Genomic DNA, 8,491 nt, shown 5'->3' with positions numbered 1-8,491 from the left:
TCTCTCCACTGCACTATCCCTCTCCCACAACACCACTGCCAGCTCTGACTCCCATGCAAATAGTTGCACCTCCCTAGCTGCCACCTCCGCCTCCAAATCCTCTACCCGGGTCTGCAAGTGTGCTATCATATGATCTTGAAGATCTCCAGTGGCTCCCTGCCTGGTATCCATCACTGCCTCACCTATACCACCCTCTCCAGTAGCTCCCTCCCCTCTGTCCATCAGGATCTCCCTCTCCATCCCCCTCTCACTCAGTTGAACTCCTCCCTGTATCACTGGTCCCTGTGATATCTATAGAGGCAGTCCACCTCTCCCTCTCCGTTGACTCTACATCCCCAACCCACCACCTCCTCCTCCTCCTCCTCCTCCACCTCCTCCTCCTCCACCTGCCCTCAGTCCTCAACCTCCTGCCCTCCTCCATCTCTGTCCCCTCTCATCCTCAAAATCTGGGATCGACTCTCCTGGATCAGATATTCGTAAGATTGGGTGCATTGCCCGGTACTGCGTGTACTCATCTGACACTCCTGCATCCATGACCCTCAGTCGTATATCCCACGGTCTCACCTGCAGTGTCTGAAACTCTGCCAGTGCCTGATCATATGGTAGCACTGGCCCCCATGCATACCTCTCTTGAATCACCTGAGCATACTCCCTTGATCCACAAGGTAGTCCCTGCTGCCGTCCAAACTGTCTCAGCACTCTCCCGGGCACCTATCTCTCCACATGATATGAGGTCCTCCCAATGAGGAATCAGGTCATAAAAACATAAGGCAGTGCCTCTGCATCATCATCCCATGGCTCACACTCCAGGTATGGTCGCCATATCACTGCATCTAGATCGTCTAATGCTCACTGCCACCACTCTAACTTCCCTAGGTGGGGCTGACTCATCATGCCGCTATACATAAACATGTACGGCTGATCTACTGCATGGAATCTCAGACTCACCAGTCAAGTCATTGGTAGGTGCTCCCAGGCCCAAATATGCAGCAGCGTCACTCCCACTGCTAAAGAACCCCTCCCCCGGTAAACCTCCTCATGGAGCTCCTGGTACAGGTGCGCCAGCATGCACAACCCCCACGCAAATCGAGTCCCCTTGATAATCATCATCTCGATCACCTGTCCCCACCCCATAGCCAAACCATGTGATCGCCTGTCTGGACAAAGAAGTCCTCCCATGATACCTGATAAGACTGCTGGAAGAGGCTCATATAATGCCACTATCTCCTCCCAGGCAATCGAGCCATCATCAATAAACATGTCCTCATCAAAAATCCTCTGAACTGCAAGGGTCCCCCAGGATCTGTCATATGTGACCAGCTCCCCCCGAATCGGAATCCGCAGGATGTGCCACACATCCTCTAGGGTCACTTTTATCTCCCCCTATGCCAGATGGAAGGTGCACGTCTCGCTGTGCCACCACTCTAATAATGCTATGATCAATCCGCGATTCATACGAATCACGGGCATGTGCATCACTTCATACAATCCGGTCGCAGTAATGCAATCAATCTCCGCCTCTGTCAATCGATCCTGCAACCCCTATGTCGCAGGATGTCGCTCACGTAACTGCAACATGCCTAACTCCTCCTGCACATGGACATTCATCAATCATCATCAGTTGTTTTGTTTTCAAACTTTCTTAAGTTTAAACCTAGACTATCAACAGATACTTTGATCAAGTATCTTCGGGTCTCAACAAGTAAGCAATCATGGCAACCTAGACTTCAACAGGCATTTATCCTAATGACCTAAGTCTCATCAGGCTACTATGGTTTAAAACAACTCCCACTCCACATTGCCCTCTATCCATCATTCGCATCGGGAGATTTTCTTCATTGAAACTGGGGCATCTCTTTAACCTAAAACAATAGTGCTATTTTACCAACAAAAGTGCTAGTTTCTCCATAATAGCGCTACAAACCTAACAAAAGCGCTCAATCCGCTACCCAAAAGTGCTCAAACTCCAAATGCACTAAAATAACTACACCGTAGCACTAATCAAGATTAATCGCGCTCAAACAAGCCCTCTATAATGCTTATTAATCAATAGTGCCTAAACATACATACAATAGTACTACAACATTTCAAAAGTGCTCGAACAATGGGGCAATAGCGCCATTGAGGCACAGTAGCGCTAGTTCATGGAGCAAAAGCGCCAAAACCATAGTTCCAACGCTCTTGCTCCGACTCGACTTGGACTCAGTAAAACACCTATCAAAAATGCGTAAAAATTCAAAATTCCAATTTGTGTACCGTTGGTCCATAGTCGTTTGGCTGCTGGAACCGTCGAACTCGCTCAAATCTATGCTCGGTAATCGGTATCGGCATCCTGACTTCTGCTCGCTCCTCCAAAATGTCACTATCAGAGCTCTAGTTTCACACTGGTCGCAGTCACAAATGATCTTGTTTTCACCCCTTTCACCCCATTTATACTCTTCGTCGTCACCATAACTTCCCCCCGCTCACCGCCGTGGTCCCCGTGAACTTCCTGAGCCCCCCATTTCTCCATTTTACCCCCATGTTCTTCTATTTTTCACTCGTATGGCTCACTTCTTCTCTTCTAACACCCTGCCAATTCTCATTCTTTTTCGAGAGATCGCCCATTTTTTCAAAAATTTTCAACCAATCTCTCGAGGGGGCATACCACCCATTAAATTTACATTTTATGGGGCATTTCTTCACACCATTTTTTCTTTCTTTGAAATGACACGATAAACCACACCGTCTCAAAGACGGGCAAATGTAGTCACAAAAATCTGTCCAGCTTAATTAAATAAATATTCGCTATTTATTTGATTAAAAATCCACTAGCCATCAGTTAATTAAATTAATATTTAATTAATTTATTCCCAAACATTTTTCTATTAATTAAATAAATTATTCAATTTATTTTAATTAATTCATTAAATCAAATTCACAATCAATTAAATAAATAAAATCTATTTATTTAATTAGAATCCCATTTTCTTCTTTTAAATAAATTAAATAAAAACATTTATTTAAATCATTATCCCCCCCCCACTTGCATTTTCCTACAAATGCATTTTGCCCACATTTATTGAAATAAATGAATTTTTATTTTAAAAAAAATCCTATTTTCCCTCACCCACCAAATCTAATTGCATTCCTAAATCCCCTTCTAGATTCTTCTAACCCCTTCCTAATTAGCCTAATCCATCCCCTAATTATTGTCACATTCCTAAGCAAAATGGAGTCACTTCTCAAAGACTTCAAAAAGTTTTTGAAAAGCATTTAATGCTTTGTGTGTTCAACAAATTAACCCCCAAAGTCTTCAAAAACCACTAATGGCTCTTACATGACCATTTATGGCTCTTGCATAACCATTTATGGTTATTTCAAACTTGTCTCCCCAAACATTTATTGTTTTGACCATATTCATCCTTTTCACATTTGCACAAGACTTTATCCATTGGATAAAAGCTTTATTCTTTGAATAAAGAGTTTATTCATTCAATTAACCTTGACTTTAACTCCCAAGGTCATATCAAGCATTTAATGCTTATTCCCTCTCCTCTCAACCTATCTCACATTGACACTTGTCATCCTGGGATTGGGTTGAAAGCCTTCACATGGATTTGAAATCATTCAATCATAACCCTTGTTGAGGTTACTCAATCTCAACCATCCATTGCTCCATTTTCCCTATAAATAGAGCCCATTTCTTCATAATCTAGATCCTGAAAACTTGTATGCATTTAACCTATAGGCATTTTAGAGAGCATTTAGCATAAGCAAACTAAAACCTTGTTATTTTGGGTTAAAATCAATCATTTTAATATCATCTAGTATTTTAGCATTTCATTTTACATTTAGAGCAAAAATACTCAAATCTCAATCCTCCATAAGCATCCATAGTGCAAAAAGCTACTGAGAGCTATACTATTTTGGAACTTGGAGAGGAGAGGAACAAGGGAGAAGGAGGTAACGGCATGTTAGGAGGTATTTGGAGATGCCTCATCATATTTGCTTCTTTAGTTAAATATGCTTTCATGTTTTTAGTATCTCTCTTGATATGCCTGTTTAGATTAGTTTTTGATTGACTTACACTAACAGTTTCTTGTGTGTGTTATTTATCTCAGACTAACCTTGTCCATTTTGTAGAGCATCACTAACTATTAAAGCTTTCTACTATATGTGGCCATGTAAAGCCTATACTAGGAAACCAAACCATACAATTTTAATAATTATCAAGGACTCGTACACAACATTCATTACACATATATACTAGGCAAGGAGGAATATGAAAAATTACTACTGTTTATGTACTCATCTAAGTCTCTGCACCCAATTGGTGGATTGCTTCCATATAGGTTCTCATTGCATCTCACCACTTCTATTGATAAATCTTCTCCTTTGTTGATATGGAACTTTGGTCCTTTCTGAAGTGGTGTCTCTATTGATAGTTATATGCAATCACTCTATCATGTACTTTCCAAATATATGCAAAAATTGGACCAAATATTTTTTAAGTCTTCTTTGACATATCGATTGCATATCAATAAGCGATTGCTAATTATGCAACCTTGAGATAATATAAGAATACTAACTATAATGATAGTTCAATAAACATCTCCAATAATAAAGAAGTATACAAAATATTTAACCTATATTAAAATAATACTAGCTATAATAATAGCTCAATTACCATGTCCAATAATAAAATGTTTACACAATATTAAAATATGTTTGTATTACCAATAGGGATCCAAAGCATTTATTTTATGCATTCATTCACAGTAATGATTTCCTAACAATATAATATCACAAAAACAATTTATTCCAATGAAGGAAAACTAAGCCAACCTAATGGGCCTCTATCACGTTCTCAATTTCAGATCGTCCATGATTATTAGAAATTTAAGAAGAAAAAAAAACTAAAATCTATGATTTAATGGGCACTACGGAAAACGTCATGAACATTAAATGCTGAAGTTTTGTTTTGTTATTGTGATAAAGGTGAAGGCTACCTGCCGATCAACAGCAAATCGTCCATGTACGTAAGATTCAGATCGTCTACATCATGATAGGAAAAATATTGAGAAATTCTCTTGGAGCAATCTACTGCTGTTTGCCTGCTTTGCCCACACCAACGTATTATCTCCGAATTACTGCAAGTGCTGCTGCATTCCCTCATTCTTTCGATCTCTGCCTTCGATTTCTAGTGTTATTTCTAGTGTACGAAGCGCTCAACTTACTTATCAGCTCAAGATTGTAAACTTTTATGCAGAGATTTCTTCTTAAATGTGAGGGTTTTTGTTTTGAATGCTTCTTAAATGTAATTGACCCAAGAATTATTAACTTTTATGCAGAGATTTCTTCCTTCAAAATTTGGGACAGAGCCAATCCAGTGGAGCCAGGGCTAAGCTTTTAAAAAGAAACGAGACTTGTTCGAAGGGAAGTAGAGGCAGCTAAGATTCATACATTTCCATCTGCTGCAGTTCACTTTTGTCATACTCATCCCTCTGAGCTTCCTCCTTCCCAATACAAATTTGAAATCTACGGAGATGAGAACATCAAGGGTAAGCTGGTAAATGATATCATATTAGAGAGTGATGGAATGTAGACATGTTTCTATTTATAAATTGCAGTGTAGATGATATCATATATCATATTAGTTAGAGTGTTTATAAATTGGAGAGTCATTTAAAACTTAATATTGATAGTCTCAGATATTGTTAATTTATGAATGGTTAATTTATGTATTATTAAAAACAGCATACTTTGTGAAGTACACCATAAAGGTTGTGGAGGATGTCCGGACTGTTAACAAAATTGTGTATTTCAGACCAACCAAGAATTTCCTCACACTTAACGAGCTTGCAGGAATTTGGGAGAAGAAGATTGGAAAACTCTTCCTCGGGTTTGTATCTCAGAACATGATCTCTTGGATTTTGCGAAAGGTATATTACCATGCCAAATTTCGCCATAATCATTACTGCCATTTAAAAAAAAAAACTAAAGGGATAGAGATCAGAAAACTCCATTAACAACCAATTTGACTCACACATTTATTCTATAATCTATTGTGGATTTATTTGGTTTTTGGTTTTTCTCTGTATAGCCAACAATATTCCAGAGAGCATAGTGGCTTCCCTGACACATGACGTCTTCGTTAATGGGTGTCAATACAATTTTAAAATGGAAGAGCCCAAAGACGTGGAAGTTTGTGAGCTTTATCCAGAGATTCTTTACACTAAACTCCAAGATTTCTTCGATGGGTACCTTCGAATTTCAGTATAATCGACCGTTCAATACAGCTCACCCGAATGTTTATGTGGCAGTATAAAACTCTATACCCCTCAAATTCTGTTGCAAAAAATCTCAAAAAATCCACGTAATTTTATAGTTTGATCATCAATGTCTTAATTAGAATGAAAATTTCCTATTTCTAGATCGAACCAATTATTGTTGCCAGAAATACAAAAATATTTCATTGACTGTATTCTTCACCTTTCTTTTTTTTCTATTTAATGGTAATGAAGGACGCAGCTAATCTGGTTTCAAAACGGTTTATTAATCTTCATGCTATACATTTTTCCAAAAAATTAAAGATGCTGTTAGTTCTATCAAACACAATCAAGATTTGTAATTTTTAACTAACCTTCATGTTATGCAAAAATTAACCGCAGCCGTAAGAAAAGATACTTCCAGTCAAAGGTACCTGTTGAAGAAATATTGGACTGTAAAGAATCTCTGGATAAAGCTCACAAACATCTACATCTTTATGCTCTTCCATTTTAAAATTGTATTGACACCCATTAATGAAGATGTCATGTGTCAGGGAAGCCACTATGCTCTCTGGAATATTGTAGCAAACAGAAAATGTATCCATAATACATTTTTTATGAAATAAATGTCGAATCCAATCTAGTTGTTGATGAGCTTTATCTTTTTGTATGCCTAATCTGATATCTATCTCTACAGATTCATTCTTTTTTATTGTATTAATGATCATGGAGGTAAAGAAATGAATTTAGCACAATTCTTGATACATACAATTAAACTCAAACAGAATTGAAAACAACAACGGACATGTCCAATTTTCAACAGTTTGTTGTTCCACTGCGCATACAATTAACTCAACATAAATGAAATAATATATTTCATCGACGTTCTAATCAAAATGAATATTTCCTAGAGCCAATTATTGTTGTTAGTAATACAAAAATATTTCATTGACTGGTTAAAAGTATTTAATGTAGGCAGAGGTGATTCAGTTTGAGTTGCGGATAGAGAATCTTCGCTTGTAAGTGAATAAGTTTTTGTATGACACATTTTTTATTCAGGTTTCAGTTAATTAAAACACAGTCCATGTTTGTTGTAATTGGCGCTCTAGCAGTGTGCATTTTTCTTCCAAATAGAGGTCAATGATCTATAGGTTTGTCAGTTCGCTATATGTTTCACTTGTTGTTTTCATCAAGGAGTGAATTAAAATGCTTTAAATGAAATGTGGAGGGATCTATAAGAGGAAATATCCTTTCTTGGGTTTGTCTTGTAATGCATTGATATTTGTGTATTCTTTGGATATAATATATTTTTTTTTTAAATAAGAATTTATATTTTTTTGGTTTGATTTCATTAATCTGATAAAACCACAATTTGGAACTTATTTGTCCAAAGGTCTAAGAAACTACATAATTTAATGGCAAACCATTTGAATCATCTTACTTAATGTTTTGTTTTATTTTAGGTGGTGCATGTTCTCTAAGCCAAACAATGAAATAATCCAAGAAAATTGTCAGTCTAGTTTAAGCTTACAAATGTTTGTTCAAACTTTTGAGATTTTACTCGCCTAATATAAAAGAAAGATAAATTTGTTAAAATTTGTTATTATTGAGATAAGTCTTACCCCTAGATTCAACAAAGCTTGAAGTGCAAGGGGAGATAGGTGCAAACAATTTCCCATTTGTTGCCCAAGTCTTCCATTAAGTTTGGTCATGAAAATTCACAAATCTTTAGGGTTTAATAGTGTGTAGATTCGAGAACCAATAAAGGACATAAGGAATGATTAATATAGCTACTTCATAACATATAGTAGAAGAGAAAAATCATGTATCCTTGCAGCCTATAGTGTCATAAAATTGTGACCCTAGCAATTTTAATCACATTTGAGGTCCTCACCTTGGCGACAACATCTTTCTTCCCAACTCAGACTTCTCACTGCATTTTCACCTTGAGCCCCTCCTTGTTTAAGCCCCATTTTTGCCTTTAGACCATGTCCGGACCCGAAGATAGGACGGGATAGGGGCTTGGTGCCCCCCTAGGACAAGGGCGTAGCACCCCTATCCCGCCCTCTTGGGGTGGCCCCAAGATAGGTCCCCAGGGTCCTATCTGCATTTCGGGACTCCAAACTTCCTCGATATCGTCCTTTGGCAAGATGAATTAATTCTCTGAGGCATGTATAAAAGGGAGTTAGTATTCTCATTTGCATAGACACGAAATACACAATAGGTGAAATTCAAGCGAA

The 8,491-nt window shown here is 37.9% G+C and overlaps 1 pseudogene; it reads left to right on the top strand.

Annotated features, from left to right (window-relative positions):
• The first annotated feature begins 5,327 nt into the window (after window positions 1–5,327).
• Window positions 5,328–6,264, top strand: LOC131860845 (leucoanthocyanidin reductase-like; annotated as a pseudogene).
• The last annotated feature ends 2,227 nt before the right edge of the window (window positions 6,265–8,491 follow it).

Source organism: Cryptomeria japonica, unplaced genomic scaffold (assembly GCF_030272615.1).
Source record: "Cryptomeria japonica unplaced genomic scaffold, Sugi_1.0 HiC_scaffold_16, whole genome shotgun sequence".
NCBI classification, from domain to species: Eukaryota; Viridiplantae; Streptophyta; class Pinopsida; order Cupressales; family Cupressaceae; genus Cryptomeria; species Cryptomeria japonica.
This window is presented reverse-complemented; position numbering and strand designations above follow the sequence as displayed.